This window comes from Anomaloglossus baeobatrachus, chromosome 2 (assembly GCF_048569485.1).
Source record: "Anomaloglossus baeobatrachus isolate aAnoBae1 chromosome 2, aAnoBae1.hap1, whole genome shotgun sequence".
In the NCBI taxonomy this organism is placed as follows: Eukaryota; Metazoa; Chordata; class Amphibia; order Anura; family Aromobatidae; genus Anomaloglossus; species Anomaloglossus baeobatrachus.
Genome location: NC_134354.1, coordinates 310,766,124 through 310,793,762, shown reverse-complemented (window position 1 = coordinate 310,793,762; position 27,639 = coordinate 310,766,124). Strand labels below are relative to the sequence as shown.

The window sequence follows — 27,639 nt, the reverse complement described above, 5'->3', positions numbered from 1 at the left end:
ATTGAAGTTGTAACGTTGCGCCCTGCAACGTGGGGGTTTCACTCGCATGCAGCGGTGTGAGGTAGCTTCAGCAACACATGTACACAGTCTCTTCATAGAAATTATGGCAGTTTATTAAAAACACTCAGCATAAACTGCCCTCACACATAAACAATAAGTCCATAATGGAAGTTTAGCAACTTCCCCACTCTCTGGCTCCTGCCAGCGTACAACTCTAGCCAAGGTTCCTTCCAGCACCCAGGGCCCTCTGCAGACCCCTGTCTGTCTCTCCTCCTGGAGAGATTCGGCCCTACAGCCCTGGCCTGGCTGCACTCACCTCAGACTCAATATCAGAGCCTTGTGTTCAGCCTCCATGCAGGCTGAAACACCCAAAGCTCCCGGCTCTGCTCTAACTTGTTTCCAGCACACACACTGGAAGTCTAGAGCCAGCCTCTCTCTAGACTGCCCTAGACACACTTCATGCAGAACTCTCGGCTCTGCTCTCACTCTCTCCCAGCATACACGCTGGAAGTCTAGAGCTAGTCTCTAACTAGACTGCCCTAGACACACTCCTCCCAGGTTCAGAGACAGGATTGCTTTAACCCCTGGAGCCACACCCACAGGTGGTAAGGAGTGTGTAATCAGCATTACACACCCTTCCATGGCTCTGCATGTAATGCAATCCTGTGGAACCACAGGTCCCAGCCAGCTTCACATTGCAGAGCACCCACGCTTCTGCAAAACACACCGGCCCTTTGTAATACAGCCGGTTGATACCTCACATACCCTCCCCCTCTGTTCAAACCCGTAGGGGAGAACACTTGCCAATGACCTGGGGCCGCGAGACAGGGCATCCCCGCTGCCATGCCCCACCAGTTGAGAGGGCCGTCCAAGAGCAGTAGTCCCTGAGGCATCGCCCGACACTGTCACCAAACCCTGTCTGGTCAACCTAGGGTTAAAGGACGTCCCATTTCCAGACCGTTCTCTCCCTGACCCCCTCCCAGGGTCACCGTAGTAGAGAGACATGTCCCCAGTCAAACCTACAGTCTTGTCCGAACCTAGGCTTTCTCGAGTACCCCCAAGGCTACTGTCAGGAACTCTAAGCTCATAGCGGCCACTATCTACAGTACATCGTATGTTACCACTCTGTCGGCGATTCCTTTTATCGCGCGTCTGAACTACTGGACCGACACGCCATCTTCCACTTCTTTCCCCTGAACAACGGGTGGAAGACGGCTGCTGTCCCCCACACAGTTGGCGAAGCTGCTCCTTAATTTTCAGGTTTTCTTGCCACAACCGCTCCATGTCACGTACATGGTGTACCCGATATTCAATAAGGCTTCGAATGTTTCCAAGACTCTCTACAGTCCCGACACAAACAAACGGAACCATACCAGCTTCCCTGGGTATCTTGCTCTCATTAGCAGCAGGGATTCTTAATCTCACCAATCATGATTTATTCACCATGTCTTGCATGACTCGTCCGGTTTTTCCAATGACTCTCCCCACCAGAGCCCGGGGTACTTGGACAATATCTTCCGCCAGACTCTGCGCTTTCCTTTTATACTCTAGCTGTCTAGTGGCTTCTTCCTTTTGCAGTTGGACCTGCCACTTCATACGAACACATCTGAAGTGCATGTCCTTTAGAATAGCCACCCGCTGCCCAGTAATTTCACTGGTGGACAATATCACTAACTGTTCAGCCCCTGGGGTACAGTAGACCTCACACGCTTCCACAGCTCTCTTAAATTCGTCATGCATGCACTCGGTGGCACACGCTTCTCTTAAGTCCTTAGGTATATCCACCATGCACTTGACTACAGAAGTCTCATTCATCCCTGCCACATGCTTGTCAAGTTTAGCTTCCAGAGTCAGCTCTCTTTTGGCCTCCTCTGCTTCAACATGTTTAGTCAGGATTGACACTCGCTGCTCCATCTGCTCCAAGGCTCCCTGGGACTTGGACTGGTACTCTGCCAAGCGACTTCGGAGCTCAGCCACTTCTTTCTCCAGCTCCCTTACTCGACTCTCAGTAGCCTGCCTAAGAAGTATCTCTTGTTGCAGATGGTCTTTGCTCATCCTCTTGAATGAGTCTTCACTTGCGGACCTCTCTGGTCTACGACACACTATTTCTGAGGCTTCTTCCATCTCAGCTTCAGAACGTTTGGGTTTCTTACACTCCTTACCCACGACCTTCTCTATATCCTCCATCGTAGTTTTACCAAGCAGGTCAGGCAGGCTCCCAGTCCTGGATGAGACCTCTGGTCCAGACTTCACCTCCTCAGAGGCTCTCTTCACTTCAGCGCCAGCTGTTTCTTGTTTCTTCACTGCATTATCTTCCACTTCCTCTGGGGTCTCTGCAGTGTCACCCTCAGCCTGGGTGTCACACCCTTCAACATGGCACTCTGTTCCTTTTAGAGATTTGGGGCTAAATTCGCTGTCATCCACCCCAGCACTTGGTAGTTCACCAGTCTGCTCACCACGACTGTTGGGGATTATTCCTTCCCCCACACTCTCTAGGATTCCATTTCCTATACCACTCTCGCCTGACAGACTATCAACTTCACACTTTGAAATCATAGGGACCACCACCATTACGTCCTTGGTTGGCTCCTTCTCTGCACTTGCAGCGCGCTGATTTCTGTCGTCACAATGTGTCAGTTCAATCTCTGATTCCTCAGTCTTTTGTAGGATATCACAGTCTGACTCCACCGTAGCAGGTGTTATTAGCACCATGTCTTCAATTACCAGGCATGTCACTTTCTCTGCACCCTCAGACGGCATACCCTGTGCCCCCTCTCGGCGCTTATTACGTCTTCGGCGTCGGGAGGAATTTTTGCCCTTCTCGCCCATCTGTACCACACTGTACTCGTTTGTCACCTTACTAGAGTCAGTGTCTTTACTGGAGTCATCATCACTCCCCCTGGCATCCTGGACTATCATGTCCCCACTTAACCAGATATCTGCCTCCCTTTCTGGAGCTACCCCGTTTTTAACGGTCACACTATCGGTTATTCCCTTAGTCCTTATGTCACTAAGTTGGGTCCGTCCATCATTTTCTTTGGTCACCCCTAACTTAGGACAGTCAATTTTAGGAGGTGCTATCTCCTCCTTACCACACATAACTGCACAACAAGGACCCCTTTTCACCTCCCAATGTGGTGGGGTTTCCTTTGGGCTGTTCCGGCTCTTACACAAGCAACCGTATACGTCCCCCTGCTTCCACAAGTGCACAAATAATTTAGAGTCCCAACCTATAATAATTGGGTGCAGTAAATCTGAGACTACTCCAACATCATGAGAACCACTGTCCCAGGCTGTCTTAATGACCACGCTGGATACCGGGTATTCTGTCTCATTACTGTGGGTGCAGCCGACGTGGATCTTCCTTCCAGGAATCAAGTGGACATCAGAGGTGGCCCTCACCAGGCTCACCAAGCTCCTTGAGTCTACGACTCCTGTTACAGATTCCCCATCCACTTCCACGGAACACAGACGTGGCTTCTCGTCGGATGGGTGGTCTATATTGCAAACAGGACACTTGTGGCATGAACACTGTTGTCCCTGGCAACAGTCCATCTGCGCCACTTCACCCTTGGATTTGGGATGCTCCGCACCCTTTTGGGGGACCACCGCTTTCTGGGACTCCATCCCCTTATGGGCAACCACCCCTTTATGGGACTCCACCCCCTTATGGGCAACCACCCCCTTATGGGCAACCACCCCTTTATGGGCAACCACCCCCTTATGGGCAACCACCCCTTTATGGGCAACCACCCCTTTATGGGCAACCACCCCTTTATGGGACTCCACCCCCTTATGGGCAACTATTCCCTTCTGGGACTCCGCCCCCTTTTGCGGTTTCCAAGCAATGTCCTTAGCCCCCAGTTCACACCGTTTGCCCTTGTCTCCCTGGGCACCCAGTGTCCATACTGGCCCCCGAAGGGTACGCTCAAACTGGTCCATGGCTGCGACATCGCTACACACTGACAGCTTCTGCTGTCCCTGGACCAGGAACTGGTACAGCTCCTCCACAACGTCCGCAGGGACCATTCCCTCTTTTTGGCTTTTAGCCCCCACTGCTGTCACTGGACCTCCAGGCACATGCTGTTGGTGCTGCTGGCTCTGCAGCAGCTGGTTCAGGAGCTCCTCCATGCTGTAACGAAAAAGAGGCACAGGAGGGGCGCTCCAATGGGTAATACCCGGTGGTCAAAGACAGGGGGGGGTTAGAGAACCACTAACCTTTCCGGGTTGTACCGCCCGTACAACCAGGATCTCCAGCCTGTGGTGTATCACTGCTCACCAAGCAGGGCCTTGCAATTCCGGCTGGCCTGGAACCTCCAGTCGCTGGACTCTCGCCACTGCAGCACGGGTCCCCAACGACCTGCTGATTCACCGCCAGGTGCTTGAGAGCGCTGTCCCTGTTCGTGGACCCGCCGATCCACCGCCAGCTGCTTGAGTGCGCAGACAATTTTCGTGGACCCGCCGATCCACCGCAAACCGCTTCAAAAATTTTTCGTGGACCCACCGATCCACCGCAAGCAGTCCGTATCCACAGGAATATGTCCTAGGCCGTTGCCCCTAGCAACCAGGCTGCGTTGCCCCTAGCAACCAGACCGCATGCCCGCATTCGAGACACCATATGTAACGTTGCGCCCTGCAACGTGGGGGTTTCACTCGCATGCAGCGGTGTGAGGTAGCTTCAGCAACACACGTACACAGTCTCTTCATAGAAATTATGGCAGTTTATTAAACACACTCACACATAAACAATAAGTCCATAATGGAAGTTTAGCAACTTCCCCACTCTCTGGCTCCTGCCAGCGTACAACTCTAGCCAAGGTTCCTTCCAGCACCCAGGGCCCTCTGCAGACCCCTGTCTGTCTCTCCTCCTGGAGAGATTCGGCCCTACAGCCCTGGCCTGGCTGCACTCACCTCAGACTCAATATCAGAGCCTTGTGTTCAGCCTCCATGCAGGCTGAAACACCCAAAGCTCCCGGCTCTGCTCTAACTTGTTTCCAGCACACACACTGGAAGTCTAGAGCCAGCCTCTCTCTAGACTGCCCTAGACACACTTCATGCAGAACTCTCGGCTCTGCTCTCACTCTCTCCCAGCATACACGCTGGAAGTCTAGAGCTAGTCTCTAACTAGACTGCCCTAGACACACTCCTCCCAGGTTCAGAGACAGGATTGCTTTAACCCCTGGAGCCACACCCACAGGTGGTAAGGAGTGTGTAATCAGCATTACACACCCTTCCATGGCTCTGCATGTAATGCAATCCTGTGGAACCACAGGTCCCAGCCAGCTTCACATTGCAGAGCACCCACGCTTCTGCAAAACATACCGGCCCTTTGTAATACAGCCGGTTGATACCTCACAAAGTCTATACGGATAATAATCCCCTGGCTCACATCTCCACCGCCAAACTGGGAGCAATGGAACAGAGGTGGCTGGCACGACTCTCCAGATACAATTATCATTTGCAGTACCGCTCCAAGCATGAAAATCAGAATGCGGATGCCCTTTCTCGTGTTACCACCGAAGCCCCAGTGGGGGAGAGAGATGAACAGTTGGAGGAAGACGAAATTCCGGACTTCAGTAAATTCACCGCTCAAGTGGTAGAGGCTCGTATGCTGGAAATTACATCGGGCACAACATCACGCCTGCTTGGCCAAACCAGAGAGGAATGGGTGAAAATCCAGTCATCTGACCCAGAACTGCTTCAAGTGAAAGAGTGGGTGATCCAGCAGCACAAGCCTAGAAAGGAAATACGGGCCACGCTGTCGCACGTGGCCCTCCAGATTCTCAGCCAGTGGGATAAGCTGTCGGTGCAGGAAGGGATGCTGTATCGGAAGGTGCACCTAGCTACAGAGTTGGAAGTACGGTGGCAAGTAGTGATACCCCAGAAGATGGCAGTACCATTGGCCCGAGAGGCGCATGAGAAGGGAGCCCATTTCAGACCGGACAAGACTTACCAGTGGTTGCAAAGAATAGTGTACTGTCCTCAGATGCTTCGGGCAGTAGAGAAGGCCTGTAAACTGTGCCATTCCTGTGAGTTAAGTAAAGCTCCCCCACAGCGAGCACCAGTACAGACTATTGCAACCAAAGAGCCATTGGAAGTACTCATGATCGATTATCTGAAGATTGGTCACTCCCACCGGGGCTATCAGTTCTGCCTTGTGATGACAGATCACTTCTCCAAATTTGCGGTGGTGACGCCCACCAGAGATCAGATGGCTGAATCAGCTGCTCGAGCCATCAGTGATGACTTTATCCGGGTGTACGGCTGCCCCAAAAGAATACATTCCGACCAAGGGGCTTGCTTTCAGGGCGGTGTCATGAGAGAGCTGCAAAGGATTTACGGAATGCAGAAGTCAAGGACTACGCCTTATCATCCACAGGGCAACGGAGCCTGCGAGAGATTTAACCGGACCCTCCTACAAATGCTACGCACGTTAGAGGATGATCGTAAGAATTACTGGCCCGGCTATCTCGAAGGAACTCGTGTGGGCGTACAATAATCGTGTCCACTCCACCACTGGGTACACCCCGTACGTGCTACTGTTTGGAAGAGCCGGAAGAGGCATTGAAGAGCTGAACCTAGCTCCCCCCGAGATCAGTGAAGGTCAGAGTGTGGGTTCCTGGGTTGACTGTCACTGTTGACGGCTGGAGACTATCCATCGAATTGTCACCAAGCGGCTGCAAAAAAAGACACATCCACAGTGGAAACCTGTGTGTGAAACCCCGTTCTTGCCAGGGGACCGAGTACTAGTTGCAGAGAAGCACCCGAGATACAAGTTGAGCGAGCGCTGGAAAACAGAGCCTTACATTGTGATCAGAAGAATCTCGCCCCACGGATCAGTATATGAAGTGAGAGGCGAGCAAAGAGGCAGCACCCTCATCCTGCATCGCAATATGCTGAGGCCCTGCTATTCAGAAGACAGGACCAGACAAAGTACCTCGGAGACGGTGCCCGTGCCCGTTCCTGTTACCCTCGAAGAGGGCTCTGACGATGAAGAATGGTAGCGGGCCCCGACCAACCCAGCAGACTGGGAGAGATCCACGCCCCCATCCGTTCAAGACACAGGTGCCACCCCTGCAGAGCAGGAGTCACCAATCGCCAGAGATGGGGACGAGAATACTGTACTCCCTGATACGGCGCTGACGTCTGGTGACTTAGCCGTAGTACCACGCCGGACTGAGCGGGCTAATGCTGGTATTCCCCCTGATCGGTACTTGGCAGATGAATTTGTGTGTTCTGTCACTGGATCCTGTTTTAAGACATTGGCTCCCAAGCAACAGGTTGTGAAGCAGGGCAGGAGTTGCCACCGTGTGCCCCTGTGCAGAGCGCCTCAGGAGAGTATCGTCCGGGACGGCCGAGGTTAAAGAGGGGGGGAAATGTAAGACCTGTTAACATTTACATATATAGATTAGAAGACTGTGAACTTTTCCTTGTTATGCTGCCACCTGCTGTCAAAACAAAGAACAGCGGGCACAAACCCCTGCTGCTTGATTTACTTGGTACAGTCCTGAACAGGATGTGAGAAGGAGCTAGTTTGGTTTTGGTAGCTGTTTATGCTGAGGTGTGTGTGTTCGGACGTGCTGAAGAAGGCAAGGCCGCATTCTGCCCTGCTGAACAAGGTCCAAGTACCTGAGTGTTCGTGACATCTCCCCAAGACACAGATCCAAGAAAGGCTGGATGTGGAGCGAGGAGCCAGACAGCACGGGCAAATTACAGAGACGGGACAAAGACTGAACTTTAGAGGTGTCTGCCGGCGGAATACGAGCCCCAACGGTGACGAGGTACCCCACGCTGAAACCTGCAGTTAATTGTGCACACTACTTTTAGTTAGGGACAGATAGGAAATGACTCTGCACTGTGTTCTGCAAGTAAGGTAACAAGGACCCTGCGTTTTTTTTGCTTAATAAGGATTTTTGTGTTTTGCTTTTAGGAGTACAATCTGAGGCTTCCCACCCTTGACAAGCTATTCAAAGTGGTTGTATGTATATTACATTATATCTACTGCTGTGCACATTCCTGCTTTTCTCTCCCTCCTTTCCCGCACTATTCCTCCACCTGTGTTGTGCAATATGTGTGGCGCCCCTGACCTGGTCAGGCACCACTGAGTACTGCACCCATGCTGGGGACAGTACAATACATGTAATCCAGAAGGCTGACCGGGGTGTGGTACACAGGCGCATAGTGATCAGGGCTCACACATGTACCCATGAGAGGACCCCTGGGGATCCCAGGAGGGGGCAAAGCCTATACCTCCACTGGAATAGTGGCAGGGGGTCAAAAGCCTCCATCTCCTCTCAAGGGGTGTGGTGGAGAGTCTGGTTGCTAGGTGGCGTAGGCAAGAACAGGAGAGGAGGAGCAGTGAGTCAGTTAGAGGAGAACTCCAGAGGGCTCGGTGAGGAGCAGACCTGTGGGGTTGATGCTGTCTAACAGCGCCCGCGCAGTGGCTACTGATGGGGGAGAACGGTCAACTAGGAGTGCTACCTGAAAGCCAGCTTCAGCTAGAGAGAAAGCACGGAGTGGGAAGTAAGGAGACTGCTAGAGAGCACCAGGCCCAACCGGGCGGCAGATCCCGAAGCGAAGATAGATCCAGCTTTCTTCTGCTAAACCTGCCGGTGTGGGGCTCTCAAAGCCCACACCACAACACCACAAAAGCCGCAGCCACGTAACCGCAGTGAGGGCCCATAGGTCACAGGAGGCAAGCAGCTGGAGTGGCCTGGTCCGGGGAACAAGCAAACGGCAAACAAAAGGGGGAGAGAGGCTGCAGCATCTTCCCTGGGTGACCCCCATAGGGACTCAAAGTCGGGGTCACCCCAAACCACCAAGGGCTAAGGAAGGCGAGTCAGTAGTCACCCTCATAAAGTCAGCCTGAAGGATACCTGGTTCCCACCTGGTTCATCTCAGCTACGCCCGGGCTACTCACCCTGCCATCAAATGTGAGTAAAGCCCTTGAAAGACAATTCTGCCTGTGTGGAGTTATTCTGCGCCTTGTGGTACTACGCACCTACACCGGGCCCTGGGGCTTGCCTCACTCTCAGGAGGCTATTCCAACTAACTGCACCCACCATCAGCCCCAGGCGTCCCCTAACCTGCAGTGGCGGTCCCCACTGACCGCAATACTGAGAGTGGCGTCACGATCAAAACCGAAGATTCCCTACCTGTGACCAGCACCAGCCGAGTGGAGTCCCTGAAGGTAATGCACCGACACTACACCTGTGGGGCTTCACATCTGGCGTCACGAACAGGATAAGGACTAGACCTGTTGAGACAGGTGACCATGTGCCTAGGCGGTCCGCTTGAAAAATTGGAAGCGCCGCCATATTGCCACCATGAAAAGCGCGCTGAAAAACAACAGCAGCCCGCGCTGGAAGAAGTTACCGCCCACGAAGAGGTGTGGCTACCCAGAGATCCCTTGCAGAGTTCTGAGCTTGCCAGCGAAGAGAGCGGAAGCGTCCGGAGACGGCGGAGCAGAAGAGAAGCCAGCAGCTTGCTAATGAAGATGGCGTCTGAGTGCAGAGACCCAGAGCCAGGCTCCGCTGCCTGGTGGTGTCGGGAGCTCGCCGAGTTCTGCGATTAACTGGAAGCCAGGGTCGGAAGGCTGATCAGAGAGGGACGCGAGGAGTTTCTATGGATGACCGCGGCGGTTCGGGCCTACGAGGAGAGAGCCGCGCACCGAGTGCCAGATCGGGCGGTGACAACTCAGACCCCGATGCTGCCAACGGAGGGTGAGACGAGTGATGCCCCGGCTAGCGCCAGTGCCCCGACCCCTGCTGCCACGCCCGCGGTCCCTGAAGAGGCGCCCGGCGCGGCGACGCTGAGCCAGGCCGCAGCCACGCCAGGTGCGGCCCGCCAAGCCCAGGCCGCCGCAGCGATGCCCTGCTCGGCCCGTCAAGCCCCGGCCGCCGCAGCGATGCCCTGCCCGGCCCGCACAGAGCCCCCTGCAACAACGACACTGACCCAGGCCGCCGCCATGCCAGGCGCGGCCCGCCAAGACCAGGCCGCCGCCATGCCAGGCGCGGCCCGCCAAGACCAGGCCGCCGCCATGCCAGGCGCGGCCCGCCAAGACCAGGCCGCCGCCATGCCAGGCGCGGCCCGCCAAGACAAGGCTGACGTACCATTTACCCCGGCCTGCAAGGCCAGAGCAGACAAGGCTCCCCAGGTTCAGGAAGTCCCTGCTAGGCAATCCCTGGTAGGTGAGGACTCCGCATACTGGCAGCTAAAAGCCGACCTGGAAGCTAAGTTCCCACGGGAGATGGTGGAGCGGTACATGCTCCCTCCGCACACCCCAAAGAGTATCCCGACAACTCCTGCAGCAACCACGACAAAGAGTTCCCCACCTGGGCCGGCAAAACGAAGTCCATCCCCAGCACTGCTACCCAAGGAGTGCCAGGAAGAACTAAGGGGGGGAGGAGGCCAGGAGGTTGAGAGGCTGACTCCAGAGCCATACCCAGAGCCCGAGATGCTGCCTTATTCTCGCTGGGATGAGGACGACCCGATACCCTCGGCTGAGGAAGAACTGCCCAAAAGCCTTACCTGGGAGTTTGTGAGCTGCACCCTACAGAATCCAGCCCGTAAGACACACCGCAACAGAACGCAACTATCCCCTGCACCGTCATCCCCAGAGCAGCGGGAAGTCACCGCCAGAGACCTGCAAGAAAAACGAGCCCTGAGAAGGTCCAAAGCCCAGGCCAGAGGACCCCTTTTCAGAGGAGTAGTGGAGGATTTCAATCTGAGAAGTGGATATGGATTCATCGTAGCACCTGGTATTAAGGATGGGATATTTGTCAACAGAAGAGATGTGAGAGCTCATCTGCCTAGAGGACACCCTGGCAGAAATCTAAAGATGGGAGATTCAGTCCAGTTTACTATGCATCAAGGCGAAAGAGGATTGTATGCTCTGGACGTAACACAAAGTCCTAAAGAAAGAGAAGGAAGACAAAGCAGAGAAAAAGAACCTACGGATGAGACGACCACAGACGACGACAAAGAGCAGGAAAGCAGCAGGTGCCACCGCCATACAGGCTCAAGCCCTGGTAAAGAGGAGTAAAGTAAAGAAAGAAGTTACCAGTTGAAGTTTTGAAAAAGTTTGTTTTGCAACGTTCTCAAGTTCAAGTAATGTGCCCACAAAAACTATTGTGAGAAAACCTTAAGGCTATGAACTGGCTATAGCCACAAACTCTCGCAGTGTAAATAGTTACACCAGAGGGCACCACCGCCACCAGAGTCAGCCTGTTTAGGGGCTTGGCTCGTCTGCAACCAGGAGGAGCCCGTCCGTATATAGGGCCTTGGCTCACCTGCAACCAGAGAGCACGCCTGTTTATGGGGCCTTGGCTCACCACCACAAAGAGGGTACCTGGTCAGCACCAACTGTGGAGGCCGCCTCTGCATCCTGCCAGAAGAGGCTGAAGGCGCGGATCCACCAGGCCAGGTATACCCTGAAACCACCAGCCCATGTAAGCCGCCTCTACATCCTGCCAGAAGTGGCTGAAGCCGCGGCCAACGTGAAAGGGTTTTGGGTGGGTTAACGGACTTGTGGGTGGAGGGTGGTGATGTATGGTACCTGGTGCTTTTAAAAGTTTTAACATGTTTTAATGTTTTATGCATTTTAAAATGTTGTCTTGCAGCCCGAGGACGTGCTGGTGATAACTAAGGGGGAATGTGGCGCCCCTGACCTGGTCAGGCACCACTGAGTACTGCACCCATGCTGGGGACAGTACAATACAGGTAATCCAGAAGGCTGACCGGGGTGTGGTACACAGGCGCATAGTGATCAGGTCTCACACATGTACCCATGAGAGGACCCCTGGGGATCCCAGGAGGGGGCAAAGCCTATACCTCCACTGGAATAGTGGCAGGGGGTCAAAAGCCTCCATCTCCTCTCAAGGGGTGTGGTGGAGAGTCTGGTTGCTAGGTGGCGTAGGCAAGAACAGGAGAGGAGGAGCAGTGAGTCAGTTAGAGGAGAACTCCAGAGGGCTCGGTGAGGAGCAGACCTGTGGGGTTGATGCTGTCTAACAGCGCCCGCGCAGTGGCTACTGACGGGGGAGAACGGTCAACTAGGAGTGCTACCTGAAAGCCAGCTTCAGCTAGAGAGAAAGCACGGAGTGGGAAGTAAGGAGACTGCTAGAGAGCACCAGGCCCAACCGGGCGGCAGATCCCGAAGCGAAGATAGATCCAGCTTTCTTCTGCTAAACCTGCCGGTGTGGGGCTCTCAAAGCCCACACCACAACACCACAAAAGCCGCAGCCACGTAACCGCAGTGAGGGCCCATAGGTCACAGGAGGCAAGCAGCTGGAGTGGCCTGGTCCGGGGAACAAGCAAACGGCAAACAAAAGGGGGAGAGAGGCTGCAGCATCTTCCCTGGGTGACCCCCATAGGGACTCAAAGTCGGGGTCACCCCAAACCACCAAGGGCTAAGGAAGGCGAGTCAGTAGTCACCCTCATAAAGTCAGCCTGAAGGATACCTGGTTCCCACCTGGTTCATCTCAGCTACGCCCGGGCTACTCACCCTGCCATCAAATGTGAGTAAAGCCCTTGAAAGACAATTCTGCCTGTGTGGAGTTATTCTGCGCCTTGTGGTACTACGCACCTACACCGGGCCCTGGGGCTTGCCTCACTCTCAGGAGGCTATTCCAACTAACTGCACCCACCATCAGCCCCAGGCGTCCCCTAACCTGCAGTGGCGGTCCCCACTGACCGCAATACTGAGAGTGGCGTCACGATCAAAACCGAAGATTCCCTACCTGTGACCAGCACCAGCTACGTGGAGTCCCTGAAGGTATGCACCGATACAGCACCTGTGGGGCTTCACATATGTTATTAAATTTGCATTGATTAACCCCCGTGGTTCCGTGCAGTCCTTGTGTATCCCGTTACCTGCAGGTTATTACAGTTGAAATAAAGTCAGACGCTACACCTGCTTTTGACGCATAAAATAGCATTCTCAACTTCCATTAGGGTTTCCCTCTCTATGTATGCCAGTTCCTGTACACCCTCCTCCACCTTTTCCTCCTGCTCCTCATCCTCGACTGAATAATCCTCCCCATCAGTCCCAAGCTGATAGCGCTGCAGCACTGCCTCAGCAAAGCAGCAACAGGCTCTGCTGAACTTCATCTCTTTTGATGATAAACCACACACCACAGTAAAGCTATTGAAAGGTCTAAAAGACCAGACCATTCGGTGGCTCTCGTTGATGAACCTAGAACCAGCCCTGGTTGTGTGCGACAATGGGTGTATCCATGTCATTGCTCTGAAGCTTGGCAAGCTGGACCACACTCCATGCCTGGTCCAAGTGCTTAACTTAGTTGTACAGCAGTTTCTGAAATTTTACCCAGTCTTACTGGAGCTATTTGTCAAGGTACGCTGCGGCTGCACCCATTTCAGAAAGTCACCTACCACTGCCACCAGTCTGGCAGGATCCACCAGTGCTTTCAATTGCCACCTCACTGAATGCTTTGCGAGCTGCCAATGTGCTGGAACTCGATATTACACATGTTGGCAATGCTTAGTGAGCAGCAAAGGCAGTAGTTGATTACCAGCTCCAACATGCAATTTGGACTTCCAATCAGCATCCGCATATTGCAACTGTGGAGTGGGCATGAATATCTGACATCTGTGAGACTCTCCAAAACTTTGAGGACTCCAAAAAGCTGGTGACCAGTGATGACATTCAAAGCATCTCGCTGCTGTGTCTACTGAAATGCTCGCTGATCACTCTGAAAGAAGAAGCTTTGCATGTTGACCAGGGGGCAATGGAGCAAAAACTGCCCAGTCTCATCACATCTTCTCAGCCCAGATTGGATGATAATCAGGAGGAGGAGGATGCTGAGGAGGAAAAAGAGTTGCTTGTCTACACTACAGAGGAGACTTCCAACACAAGTTCCTTGTACGTTCAGCATGAATGGTCGGAACAAGAAAAGCAGGAGGAGGAGGAGATGATGAATAGCCTTCATACTGGTGCGGACACTGAAAGGTTGTCTCTTGGTAGTCTGGCTCACATGTCGAACTTCATGACCTATTGCCTTTCCCAAGACCCTTGTGTGCCGCCCCCGTGCCAGCAGCCGGTCGCTGCTTGGATCTGGACCTTCAGGGGTGGTGGCTCGAGGGTCTCGCGGACACGCCGAATAAAATGGGGGACTTAGATGTACGGACTGGGCCGTGTTGAGTTTGTGACACCACCCACGGTGTGTGGTGAGGTAGGACACCACCGCTGCTGTGACGGGGCACCCGGGGGACATGTTGTGCAGTGAGTTGTTAACCCCTCCGTGGCCAGGGATGGTGGCCCCGGAACCCGGTTGGTGCGTGCAGGGGATGGCAACCGCAGGGGGTGCTGGTGTACTCACAGTTAGGAAAACACACAAGTCTCTGGTAAACCAAGGTGGTGGTGGCCGGCGACACAGCCGGTTGCGTTCAGGATCCCCCACCCGGCTGGTGGTCTCTATCCTTTTCCTGCACTGCTTTAGTAGAAAAGATTTCCTTGTATGAAACATAGGAGTCAGCTCCCGGCTGGATGTGGCCTAAGGGGCCATGCCCGCAGACGCTGGCCCGTGCGATGTATGGGCCTTGGTGGTGACCTCTTATCCCTAATCGGTGGGCTGTTGTCTTCTATGAGGGACTTTGGGTGAGACAGGACCTCTAGTCCTGGCCTCAATCGGTTCATTAACCAGTTCCAGTAGGTTCTGGTTCCTGGCTTCAGGGTCCGAGTACCCCCTTTTGTGCTACGGTTTCCGGGTCGGTTCCCCGTGTCGGTACCAGCGGGCTACAACCCTGGCTCGGTCCACCTCGGTTCCACCGAGCCGCCTTCCCGTCTCCTGTTGATGGAGACCACCGTCTGCCTCCTAGCCAGTGGCACCAGGGCTCCTACCCTGGTACCTGTCAGTTTGCTTCAGGCCTGACAAACAGGCCTGACCTCCACGACTGAACTCTTAACTGATCTGAACTGCTACTTTTCTGGCCCTGGGCTGTCTAAACCCCTGGGTGGGCATGCACCAACTTCTTGGCCACGCCCACTGGTGTGTCTAACTGTCCCTAAGGGGGGTGACTAGGGTTTAATGGTTGGCTGTGTGTTTCCTAATGAGGGAAAGGTGTAGTTCGGGGGCCTAACTGTGACTACCTGGTTTTGCCAGGGCGTCACACTTGCATGATTCGCATTTTGGCCAACACCAAATACTGGTTGTGCATCTTTCTAGACCCACAGTTCAAGGAAAAATTTCCATCTCTCCTTCCAGTGTCAGAAAGGGCTAATAAAATGCAACAATACCAGAAGGCCAATGTTGATCAGTTGCTCAAAAAATTCTCCTCAGACAACGCTGGCAGCAGAGCTCCCGCTTCTTTTGCCAGCCAAGGATTAAAGGAGGAACATGCAGAGCATGAGCAACACAGGCAGGGGCAACACCGGCAAGGGTACAATGTACAAGATCTTGGAACTATTTCTCCAACTGTTCCAGCACCAAGGGATGGCTGTGTCTGGTGCTGTGACAAGGAGGAAGAAATTGATGTAGATGCTGAAGGAGCACCTAAGCGACCATACCAGTTCTATTGGATGTCTAAGCTGGATACGAGGCATGAACTCTTCTTGTATGCCTTGGAGGTGCTGGCCTGCCCTGCCGCTAGCGTCTTGTTTGAGCAGGTTTTTAGTGCCACTGGGGTCATCATAACAGATAGGCGCAGCTGGCTGTCACAGTAAAGTGCAGACAAGTTTACTCTTATTGAATTGAACAAGGCCTGGATTTCTCTAGCCTTTGTCACCCCACCAGATGACACCAAGCAATCCTGAAGTAACCTAAAATGTTCAGTTTTGTAAGTTGTATTAACATGCATTCCTTCCAATCCAACCAAGGTCTATTTGTTTTTGGTATTTTTCTCATATCCTACTCCTCCTTTTTCTCCACCATGTCTTGATGCTCATGAATATGTATACTAGGGTGACTGCAAAAAATAGATGTCGGAATTTTGTCCGTCTGGACCCCACAAAACGATTCCCCTTTCCAGATATTGAGATAGCCAAACTTTGAGCTCGATCAAACGACGATAACCCGTGCCGCTCGTCGCTCAAAGTTTGAAAAAATCAAAATTTTTGGCCAAAAAGCTGACATATGGAGCCATAACTCCAGAACGGTAAATAATAAAAACACGCTTAATATCTCAAAAGAAAGCTAATGTTGTTCTTCAAAATTTATATTTTATACATAATTGTTGTTATTTTAAGTCAAACTGAGTTACAACAGCTTTTAGCCCCAAGAACGTGACCTGGTACCACTAGGAGCATACTTCGTATATTTTGTTAAGTGATAAATTTTGGTTGTTTTTTTTGGTATATTTTTGAGTTTAAAGTAGAAATATAACAAAAAAACAAGTAATACTGATAAGTCTAATGACATTTTTCATTTTAAAATATAAAAATGAGGTATATAATACATACAAAACAGATACAGACGTAGTACCTACATGAGTTGATAATTTTACATAGTTATCTAATCTATTCTAGAGCTTTTGTTAAAGTAGTTTTTGAAACGTCAGAATATAATGCTCGGCATTTGCTTACCACTTGCAGGACATATTGCTTTTGTTTTTCATCTTTTGTCAGAAGGTCGTTAAAGTCGGTTATTAATTTAACACCACGCTCAGGGGCGTACATAGAAATCATGGGGCCCCATAGCAAAAGTCTGAATGGGGCCCCCCACGCGATAAAAATAATACAATAAAATATTAACATAATAAACAGCGCACGTCTGGGGGGGACATACAAGTTACTAGGGGCGTATACACCGTGTGCAGAATTATTAGGCAAGTTGTATTTTAAAGATTTTTTGATTATTGATCAACAACTATGTTCTCAATCAACCCAAAAGACTCATAAATTTCAAAGCTTAATATTTTTGGAAGTTGGAGTGGGGTTTTTTAGATTTGGCTATCTTAGGAGGATATCTGTTTGTGCAGGTAACTATTACTGTGTAGAATTATTAGGCAACTTAATAAAAAATAAATATATTCCCATCTCACTTGTTTATTTTCACCAGGTAAACCAATATAACTGCACAACATTTAGAAATAAACATTTCTGACAGGCAAAAACAAACCCCCAAAAAATTTGTGACCAATATAGCCACCTTTCTCTCTGATGACACTCAGCAGCCGACCATCCATAGATTCTGTCAGTTGCTTGATCTGTTTACGATCAACATTGCATGCAGCAGCCACCACAGCTTCCAGACTCTGTTCCAAGAGGTGGACTGTTTTCCCTCCCTGTAGATCTCACATTTTATGAGGAATCACAGGTTCTCTATGGGGTTCAAATCAGGTGAACAAGGGGGCCATGTCATTATTTTTTCATCTTTTAGACCTTTACTGGCCAGCCACGCTGTGGAGTAGTTGGATGCACGTGATGGAGCATTGTCCTGCATGAAAATCATGTTTTTCTTGAATGATAGCGACTTCTTCCTGTACCACTGCTTGAAGAAGTTGTCTTCCAGAAACTGGCAGTAGGTCTGGGAGTTGAGCTTCACTCCATGCTCAACCCGAAAAGGTCCCACAAGTTCATCTTTGATGATCCCAGCCCATACCAGTACCCCACCTCCACCTTGCTGGCGTCTGAGTTGGAGTGGAGCTCTCTGCCCTTTACTGATCCAGCCTCTGGCCCATCCATCTGGCCCACCAAGAGTCACACTGATTTCATCAGTCCATAAAACCTTTGAAAAATCAGTCTTAAGATATTTCTTGGCCCAGTCTTGACGTTTTATCTTATGTTTCTTGTTCAAAGGTGGTAGTTTTCGGCCTTCCTTACCTAGGCCATATCCCTGAGTATGGAACACCTTGTGCTTTCTGATACTCCAGTAATGTTGCAGCTCTGAAATATGGCCAAACTGGAGGCAAATGGCATCTTGGCAGCTTCACGCTTGATTTTCCTCAATTCATGGGCAGTTATTCTGCGCCTTTTTTGCCCAACACGCTTCTTGCGACCCTGTTGGCTATTTGCCATGAAACGCTTGATTGTTCAGTGATCACGCTTCAAAAGTTTGGCAATTTCAAGACTGCTGCATCCCTCTGCAAGACAGCTCCCAATATGGACTTTTCAGAGCACGTCAAATCTCTCTTCTGACCCATTTTGCCAAAGGAAAGGAAGTTGCCTAATAATTAAGCACCCCTTATATAAGGTGTTGTGTCATTACACCGCACCCCTCCTCCTTACAGAGAGGCACATCACCTGATTTACTTAATTGGTAGTTGGCTCTCAGCCTATACAGCTTGGAGTAGGACAACATGTATAAAAAGTATCATGTGATCAAAATACTCATTTGCCTAATAATTCTGCACACAGTGTATACACATTAGGAATTAATCTTTATATTTTAGCCAGGATATACATTTAGCAGTCCAGTAAGTAGACTATTACCGTGCTGCTGTTTTGACTGTGCCTGATGCGCCCGTTTGAGTCTCTGCCGGGTGCATACACCATGCTGAGCCGCCCGTGAGTAGTACAATCACCAATGGTTACCACCCGCCCGTCTGCCTCCAGAGGCGCAACAGAGCAGGAGGAGCCTCTAGGACACTGCAGTGTATACGACGCGCCGGCGCTGAGCTGCAGACGCTGACAGTCTGACACTCAGCCTGGCTGGGAATCCGGGGCTGGCTGGCCAATTTTTTCCTGGGGGGCAAGCACAAAGCAGTGGCCCCTGATAAGTGGCTTATACTTATTGGCTCTGATTCATTAAAGAGGTGGTCCAAAACTAAATTTTACTTTACTTCTAAATCTGTTATAATCCAATCTTTTTTCTAAAATACGTTAATGAAAAATTCTCTCACTCCTCTGCTTTATTGTTTTACTACTTCCTCTCTGATGACACTTTGTTTGAAAATCCCCATTGCACCCTGGGATACTCAAATGCCATTAAGGGGCAGAGACTCTGGTCAATCTGCAGCCTCTGCCCTCTTGCTGAAACAAAACATTATCAGTGACCTCCATTTCAGGGGCCAGGCTAATCCGTGTTTTATTTTGTATGCACCAGCTGTCAATTCCAACAGATGCTCAGTAGAATCTTACCACTGTGCACTATTCTCAGTGCACAATGACAGTGCACTCCTTCGCCAGCTCTGTTCAGAAGTGACGTCACTTGTGGGAATGGCTCTGGTCTCTGCTTGCTCGTTCTTTACTTAGCATGTGCACTGATCGTGTGGTCTGCTGCCAGCTTGTCACTTGTAATCAGAGGTGGCGAGGGAGTGCACTGCCATTGTGCACTGAGAAGAATTCTGCACAGTTACAAGATTTCACTGACTATCCGTGGTAATTGACAGCTGGCATATAATCAATAGAGTAGGGACGAGCCCAGCTCCTGAAATGGACGTCACTGATGACCATTAATTTCAGGGAGGGAGCAAAGGCTGCGACAGTGACCACAGCCTCTGCCCCTGATCATGACTCGCTTGAGCCTCCTAGCATGCACTGGGATTTTCAAACGAAGCGACATTATAGAGGAAATATAAAAAATAAAGCAGTTAGAGAAGTCAGGGAAGGATAGGGAATTTCTAATTACAGTACTGTATATTAGAAAAATATTAAATTGCTAATTTAGATAGACAGAGATTTAGGAATAAAATTAAATTTCATTTCAGAGTAGTCCACTGCACAACATCAAGTGCATGTTCCAACCTTTACAGTTTCAGGTCTTATCCTTAGGACAGGCCATTATCACATCTGGAGATCCATCTATCGGCCGACTATATAGCGGAATTACAGCATTGTACCATTGATGTGAATAGAACAACCCTGGAATACCTTCAAGAACCTCTTAAAAAAGTACAAACCAGCAGCAGCCAAAGTAACAGTGCCCAACACTTTCTGAGCACCGCACCACCTGACGCTCACTGAGCACCGCAGGGCCTGACGCTCGCTCATCACCGCAGGGCCTGACGCTCGCTCATAACCGCAGGGCCTGACCCTTGCTGAGCACCACAGGGCCTGACGCTTGCTCAGCACCGCACTGCCTGACGCCCGCTCAGCACCGCACCGCCTGATGCTCACTGAGCACCTCAGGGCCTGACCCTTGCTGAGCACCGCAGGGTCTAACGCTCGCTCATCACCGCAGGGCCTGACGCTCGCTCATCACCGCAGGGTCCAACGCTCGCTCATCACCGCACCGCCTGAACCTTGCTGAGCACCGCAGGGCCTGACGCTCGCTCAGCACCGCACTGCCTGACGCTCGCTCAGCACCGCACTGCCTGACGCTCGCTCAGCACCGCACTGTCTGACGCTCGCTCAGCACCGCACTGCCTGACGCTCGCTCAGCACCGCACTGTCTGACGCTCGCTCAGCACCGCACTGCCTGACGCTCGCTCAGCACCGCACTGCCTGATGCTCGCTCAGCACCGCACTGCCTGATGCTCACTCAGCACCGCACTGTCTGACACTCGCTTAGCAACGCACCGCCTGCAAACAGTGGAATAGGCTGCAGCTAACAAACCAAAGATCTCCAGATTAAACAGTAATAAAAAATAGTCCTACCAAAGTGTCTCACAGCAATTACTGATACATTTAAAAATAATTCAATTAAACAAATATATAAATATCTACATTTCTTTTTAGTAATGCATCAACAAACTAGTCATACAATTACCAAATAATACATACTGTATAGTGTTACTGAACAGCACCCACATATCAAAACCAATAACACTAGTATATATTGCAAAATAATGCCGCCACACCATGACCAAATATTATCACCACATGGAGTCTGAATATAACTATCATCCCGTTACTGAGCAAAGCCCACTGCACCAAGACCAGTGGGATCACACTGCAAATCCCCCTCACCCCAAGTCTGCAGTGTGTGAACTTGGCCTAAAGTAGTATGTCCTCCTTCGTGCCCTTCACCGCACAGACAATATAAATGTTCACATCTGTCTCCCCCATATAATGGTAACGATTATGACCCCCTTTATAGCCTTAGGATCTATAGTAAAACTCTGCAAAGTACCAGGATAATACACACAGTGATGTCACAGTACAGGGATAATACACACAGTGATGTCACAGTACAGGGATAATACACACAGTGATGTCACAGTACAGGGATAATACATACAGTGATGTCACAGTAGAGGGATAACAGTGATGTCACAGTACAGGGATAACACACAGGGAGGATGTCATAGTACAGGGATAATACACACAGTGATGTCACCGTACAGGGATAATACACAGGGAGGATGTCACAGTACAGGGATAACACACAGGGAGGATGTCACAGTACAGGGATAATACACACAGTGATGTCACAGTACAGGGATAATACACAGGGAGGATGTCACAGTACAGGGATAATACACACAGTGATGTCACAGTACAGGGATAATACACAAAGTGATGTCACAGTGCAGGGATAATACACAGGGAGGATGTCACAGTACAGGGATAACACACACAGTGATGTCACAGTACAGGGATAATACACAGGGAGGATGTCACAGTACAGGGATAACACACAGGGAGGATATCACAGTACAGGGATAACACACACAATGATGTCACAGTACAGGGATAAGACACACATGGATGTCACAGTACAGGGATAACACACACAGTGATGTCACAGTGCAGGGAAAATACACAGGGAGGATGTCACAGTACAGGGATAATATACAGTGATGTCACAGTACAGGGATAATACACAGGGAGGATGTCACAGTACAGAGATAATACACACAGTGATGTCAAAGTACAGGGATAATGCACAGGGATGTGACAGGGCAGTTTCTGTAGTGTTACAGGCAGACATTTGTACATTATAATACTCACCTGCTCCTGTGCTGTGAGAGATGTTAGTGGCTCCCCTCTCTGCTGCACTTCCTGTGGGTCTGGCTGTGTTCAGATCCTGTCCTTTGCTTTTTCTCTCTGGTTCTTCTGCTTTCTGTTTCTCTCTGTGTGCTCTGCTCTCTGTTTGCTGTGCTGATTCTGCTCCTTCCTTCTGCCTTGTTGCTCTGCTAGGTTTTCTCTGGTCTCTGCTCATTATGCTCTCTGCTCCTTCCTTGCTTCTTGTGCTCTGTGTTTTTTATCTTCCTATCTCCTGCGCTGTTCTGAACAAGCTCCGCCCCCTCTTCTGATTGGCTGTTCGCCTCCTGCCATCTCTCACAGCTCTCCATTGGAACAAAAAACGCTGCCCGGAGACTCCTTCCTCTTCAGCAGATGTTGCACTGTGCGCAGTGTCTGCATATCGGTGTTGCAGCCAGCGTACGGCTATGAACAGTGCGGGCCCCTAGCTCCCTTAATTAGCTGGTTGGTGACCTCCCCGGGGCAGCCCGCCCGTGCTGGGAAATATGAAAGTGAAAGTGCATATGTCGCGGGCGGGGAGGACGCCGTCGCTGCTGCGCTCTCGCTAACGCTCAGGTCCGGCGCTACTGCGGCTGCTCGGTGGCACGAGCGGTGGGCCGGATCCGGGGACTCAAGTGGCGTTCCTCGCCCGTGAGTGAAAGGGGTGGTTGGTTTGGGGAATTTAGTCCGTGACACCACCCACGGGTCGTGGTGAAGATGGGCACCACCGCTGCTGGTGACGGGGCTCCTGGGAGCGATAGTAGGGAGCAGCTGAGATGTTGTTTTCCTCCTCTGTGGGTAGGGGTCGGTGGTCCCGGGGATGTTGTGACGGGGAGGCAGGGTTGGTGAGGTGCAGGGTTGCAGGGACGGCGCGGTGCCGGATGGCACGGGTGTACTCACTCAGCAAGAAAGGTACAAAGTCCTCGGTAAACCAAACGGCTGGATGGACGGGTCCTGCAGCCGGCTGCAGTGTCTCTCCCCGGACAGGTGATGGCGGATGTCTTTCCCTGCACCTTGATGTTCTTCCTTCTGACTACTATGGATTCCCAACGGTAGTCCACTCCCCAGTGTATGGGTACCGGAGGAGCCCGTTTGCCCTCAGGCACTGGTCCTTGGGTCTCTAGCCTTAGGCGGTAGCTGTATACCCTCACGGTGTGGGCTGTTGCCTTCAATCGGGACTTTTGCTGTTGTGAAACCCCTGGGGTTTCAGTCATATTCGGATCTGACTATTGTCGGCGGCTCCAAGCCTGGTCGGGGTCCGATGGCCCTGCCTGTGTGTGCTGGCTTCACTTCGCTCCCCGGTCGGTACCGGCGGGCCGTTGCCCGTCCCCGGTCCTACGGTTCCACATTGCTCCACCACTCCTGCAGACGGCCACCACCGTCTGCCAACCTTGCTGTTAGTGCCTGGGCCACAAACCCAGACACCCAAGTGTTCACTCCTCTCACTTCAACCTCCTAAACTGAACTCTAACTCCTAACTGACACTTTTCCTGCCTCCAGGCCTGTGAACTCCTCGGTGGGTGGAGCCAACCACTTAGCTCCGCCCCACCTGGTGTGGACATCAGTCACTGGAGGGAGGCAACAAGGGTTTTTGTTTGGCTGGTGTCCCTGTCTAATGGGGGTGGGGGTGTTTGGGTGTTATTTGTGACGACCTGGCTAGGCCAGGGCGCCACACATACAGAGCGGGCAGCCGTCACGGGGCCCCTTTCAGGTCCCGGGCCCCATAGCAGTAGCATGGCCTGCCTCTATGGACGGTACGCCACTGACCACGCTCAGCCATATCATTAACTACTTTTAATGTTTTGACAATTTTCAATCCTTTTTGGAAGTCATTATTTTGAGGCCAGGTGTTTGGATTTTGTCTTAGGAAATCTGTTTTTATATTAAATCGGTCAAAGAATGTAAATGTTTCTTTGGTAAGTAAATTTACCAATCCTCCATCAACTATCTCTTTTAATTTTTCTTTCCTAACTTTTGGATTTACAACCCTAGCGTGCTCTGATGGTTCATCTGTGGTACTGAGCAATTTATTAGCCATTAACAACTTTTCATCGTCTGTAATGGTGGGATCAAAAAACGATAATCCCACCAACTCTGCATTCAAATACCACAAATGGTTCAAAAATTTGGTCAGGGCTATTTCTGCAATGTCGTTGTCACATTCTTTATAGTCTAACAGACTATGCAAAATACCTAAATCTTGCTTTGGCGCCAGATGAGCTTTTGGAGCATTAAACCAAGCTTTACAATAAATTTTAACTAGGAAAACAGAAATGGCACGCACAGAACTTTCTTCTTCTTTAGACATCTTAAATTGACGACGAAAAATGAACATTTTTAAGCAGTAAATAGCCTTTGCCATCCACCTAGCGTGATGAATGGCTCCTGGAGTTCTAAAACCCACAACATTGCCGTCTAGTGATCCAACAAATACGAGAACCAACTGCAACAGCTCCTTGTAGTCATCTCTGGGGTGGCTTTCAGTTAATTTGGTCTCGAATTCAGCAGTAACATTTGCAATTACTTCTGGAGTTAGCTGCTTTTGTATTAGATTGTCACTGATACCTGTGTCGTATTTTCCTTTGTCTATCTTGGGCCACGCAGTGAGGAATCTTTTGAAAATGTCTGGATGAGGTCCAGTGGTTGATCCCATTTCTGTGTCGAATACGCCTTTTAACACAATTTCCAAGATATGGTGTCGGCAAGCTAGGTGTAGCAATTCTCTTCCTAACATTTGCTCCAATAGGACGCATGCTCCTTTGAGTCTTCCCGTGTTCGATGCTGCAGTGTCGAAGCACATCGCCTTGACGGTGTTGGGAAGACCCCATTCCCGTAGGCATTCATATATGGCTACGGCTTGCTCCTCTCCAGAGCTGCTTGCTGTTACAGGAACTCCCAGCAGCTGTTCCTTTTCGCCATATGAAATAGCAATAGCTATTCGCTCACATTGCTCATGTTTTAAAACACCCGGTAAAAGTTTACCATCCCAATGGACAACCACGGACTCTTTTTCAGGAATGTTTACTTTATCTAAAATTTTTTTAGTATATTGTTCTCTGAACATTTGCCTTCTAGAATGTAATAACGTTTTCGAGTCTTTGTATTCAAGAGGGTCAAGGTTTAGTGCTTCTAAAGTAGCTATTAAAATTCTCGTGGCATTTCTGTCGGATACCTTACATCGATCTAACACAATGGATAATTTCATGTTTAAAATCTCTTTAACGCCCCTTGCAAATGAAACTTTCATCCTCTTGCTCTCAGATGGTCCTGGATCTTCTACAGCTTCTTCAGGGATGTCCATTTCCTCCAAGCTCCTATCTTCTTGTTCTTTTCCTTCTTCGAGCTGGTCTTCATCATCCGTCTCTAAGAAGCAACAAAAGAAAGAGAAAAAAAAGACTATAAAAACTTGTGGTTTTAGCAGAATAGTAATAATACATAGGTACGAAATTACCTACTTCTAATTATCAATAGGTATTATTTTAAGAATATAAACTCAATCATAAAGATGCCAAATAATGCTCTCATGTACAATTTTCTTTCAATTATAATGAAACTATTTACTTATTTGTTTATCTACTTTTTAGAATAATAATAATAAAATAAACTCACCAATATCAAAAGTTTCTTCTTGGATTTGTCGGTTCATTTTTGCAAGTTCCTTTTGCGCCTTGATTTCTTCAGCTCGAGACAACTTGAGATCCACTCCAGCCATGGAACCTGGGCGGCCCTTCTGCCTCTGCTTCACGAGAAACGCCTTATCTTCTTCCGATTTCATCAGAGCCAAGGCATCTTGTTGAGTAATATCAAAGAGATCATTCAACTTTTCAACAAACTGTTTAAATTTGTTCTTGGCCATTTCCGATGTTTTCTCCTGGTCTTTTTGAACACTTCTCCACTCGGCGTGAAGTTTTTCCAGCTTAGTAATTGCATCTTGCTCATGTTTAGTCGGGATTCGAGCTTTCCCCCAAAAAATGAACACTTCTCGTATGATCAGTTTTGCTGATTCTCTTACAGTTAATTTCACAGTACAAAAATTATAAAATAAAGCACATAAGACTTGACGATTTGAAGGTAGTTTACAACCGGTGATCTGGTGAATGGGATAGCCCACAAGAAATATTTTATCCTTGTTCCGGCTTTGTACACCTGATGTGAATGCCATTTCAGAGTCCAATAGGTAAATAACAGTTAACTAGAAAAACGAAACAAAATATATTACAAACTTCAATTTCAATAAAATATTTTCAAATATCTTTTAAAATAATACTATAATAGCTATAAAAACAATAACACACACACTTGGAAAATTTAAAAAAAAACGTTAAAATATCTTCACTGGATAATTGTTCGATCTAACCAGCTCAAAGGCACTTTAGAAACTAAACTGAATAAATAAAAGGTCGGTTGTACGCTGAAGTAAAATCACCATCCCTAAAATAGAAATTACATGCACCCTGTGTGTAACATATAAATTTTGAAGAACAACATTAACTTTTTTTTGAGATATTAAGCATGTTTTTATTATTTACCGTTCTGGAGTTATGGTTCCATATGTCAGCTTTTTGGCCAAAAATTTGGATTTTTTTCAAACTTTGAGCAACGAGCGGCATGGGTTAACGTCGTTTGATCGAGCTCAAATCTTGGCTATCTCAATATCTGGAAAGGGGAATCATTTTGTGGGGTCCAGACGAACAAGATTCCGACATTCCCCCCCCTATGAGATCTGGTCACCCTAATGTATACCCCACCAGGTGGAAATTTTTTGTCCACCCTTATAAGTGCATTGGCTCTACCACCTCAGAAGTCCCACTCCTTACCAATGATAACACAATATGTTATGAGGCTTCTGACAGGGTCCTTCTCCCATATCACACAATCAACAGAGCGAGAGATGATGGAACAATCCAAAGAACATTTATTCCAAGCAAATCAAACAGTCCATAACATAATCCACCATACAGAGGGTAAAAAGTCCAGAAACATGAATATAGTCCAGTAAGTGATAAATGTCCAGGTCTCTCTGGGGAGCCACAGATACTGTCCCAGAGGATAACTCGTCCTGCTTCTCTTGAAGTTTTCAAAAAGACTGCCCAATTCTTCAGGTAAGCAAAGAGTTTAGGTAGATCCCCCTCCCCCAGACCTAGGGATAGGAACACTAAAGGGGGTGATTACCTACAGACAATAGAATGTACACATAAGCAATACAAAGAATAGACAGTGAACCACGCCTAAAATACAAACCTACACAACATGATATAGAACTCCCCATATTCCACCATCACAAGTCTCTCCTCCTCATCTCTTCCAGTCAGTATCAGAGACCCCCCCCAGAGGTAAATTGTTTGTCCACCCTTGCACATCATTTATTGGCTCTACCACTCCAGAAGTGCTACTGAGGCTTTCCCAATGGTAACACAACATTTCATGAGGCTTTTCTCACATCTGTTTCAGTCTGTATCTAAGACTCCCCAAAGGGGTGCATTTTTTTTGTCTACCCGTGCACATAGTGCATTAGATCTACCACTCCAGAAGTCCCCTGAGTCCTTATAAATGGTAACACAGTATTTTATCAGGTTCTCCTCACCGTCTCTTCCAGTCTGTATCAGAGACCCACCAGAGTTAAATTTGGGGGCAGCCCTTACACATATTGGAACTGCGGATTTGGCACACTGGTATCTATCCGGTCCTTTACCTGAGGCTTGTTATAGTTCCCCTCACTTTCATAATACGCTCCATAGATCTGGTACTTAAGTGTCTAGGTGGGAGAAATCCTCTGATTTGGTGAATGTACAATACCCTGCAATACAATACCCACTTTCTACTTATTTCTTTTGAAAAGC

At 49.7% G+C, this 27,639-nt stretch overlaps 1 protein-coding gene across 3 annotated transcripts in view; it reads right to left on the bottom strand.

The window, feature by feature from the left end:
* Window positions 1-27,639, bottom strand: part of SCUBE3 (signal peptide, CUB domain and EGF like domain containing 3) — a 1,252,506-nt gene that overhangs the window by 515,377 nt on the left and 709,490 nt on the right. The gene's annotated exons all lie outside the window — the stretch shown is intronic.